The sequence below is a fragment of the Oxyura jamaicensis genome, unplaced genomic scaffold, assembly GCF_011077185.1.
Source record: "Oxyura jamaicensis isolate SHBP4307 breed ruddy duck unplaced genomic scaffold, BPBGC_Ojam_1.0 oxyUn_random_OJ69680, whole genome shotgun sequence".
Lineage (NCBI taxonomy): Eukaryota > Metazoa > Chordata > Aves > Anseriformes > Anatidae > Oxyura > Oxyura jamaicensis.
Genome location: NW_023309532.1, coordinates 1 through 1,168, shown reverse-complemented (window position 1 = coordinate 1,168; position 1,168 = coordinate 1). Strand labels below are relative to the sequence as shown.

The window sequence follows — 1,168 nt, the reverse complement described above, 5'->3', positions numbered from 1 at the left end:
TGGAGGTCCTCCATGGTTGACCTCCTCCTTTGGACCTCCTGGAGGTCATCCTGGAGGTCCTCCTTGATTGACCTCCTCATTTGGACCATCCTGGAGCTCCTCCTGGAGGTCCTCCATGGTTGACCTCCTCCTTTGGACCTCCTGGAGCTCCTCCTGGAGGTCCTCCATGATGGACCTCCACGGCTGACCCTCACCGCCCCCTCTCCCCAGGGCCATGGAGCTGGGCCGCGAGTGCCTCAACCTCTGGGGGTGAGTAAACCGGGGTGGGCGTGCCCCCCCCCCAAGACCACACCCCTTTAGGCCCCGCCCCCCTTCGTGACCGCGCCCTCGTCGGCCCCGCCCCTCCCAGGTATGAGCGGGTGGATGAGATCATCTGGGTGAAGACCAATCAGCTGCAGCGCATCATCCGCACCGGCCGCACCGGCCACTGGCTGAACCACGGCAAGGAGCACTGCCTGGTAGGCGGCCCCAAAAAGCCCCGAAATGGCCCCAAAATGACCTAGGGGGGGAAAAAACGGACCCAAAGGACCCGGAAACGGGCACAAAAGACCCGAAAACGGGCACAAAAGACCCAAAAATGGACAAAAAAGACCCGAAAACGGGCACAAAAGAACCCCCCAAAAATGGCCTCTGAAGACCCGAAAATGGACCCAAAAGACCCCAAACTGGACCCAAAATACCCCAAATTGGACCCCAAAATTGACCCTAAAATGGCCCCAAAATACCCCCAAGAAAAAAAGGGGCTCTGAAGACCCCAAAACAGATGCAAAATACCCCAAAACGGACCCCAAAATGGAACCGAAATACGCCAAGAAAACAAAACAGCCCCTAAAGACCCGAAAATGGCCCCCAAATGGCCCCCAAATACCCCAAAACAGACCCAAAAGACCCCCAAATTGACCCAAAAGACCCCCAAGAAAAAAGAGGCCTCTGAATACCCCCAAATGGACCCAAAACTGACCCAAAAGACCCCCAAGAAAAAAAACGGCTCCTAAAGACCCCAAAATGGACCCGAAAATGGCCCCAAAATGGACCCGAAAATGGCCCCAAGAAAAAAAAAGGTCTCAGAAAAACCCAAAATGGACCCAAAAGACCCCAAAATGGACCTCAAAATACCCCCAAATGGACCCCAAGTTAGACCCAAAAGACCCCAAAATTGACCCAGAAG

At 55.1% G+C, this 1,168-nt stretch overlaps 1 long non-coding RNA gene across 1 annotated transcript; it reads left to right on the top strand.

Annotated features, from left to right (window-relative positions):
• The first annotated feature begins 142 nt into the window (after positions 1-142).
• Positions 143-1,036, top strand: LOC118159329. Its single transcript, XR_004747074.1, has 2 exons — positions 143-249; positions 350-1,036. It is a non-coding gene; the product is annotated as an uncharacterized LOC118159329 (long non-coding RNA).
• The last annotated feature ends 132 nt before the right edge of the window (positions 1,037-1,168 follow it).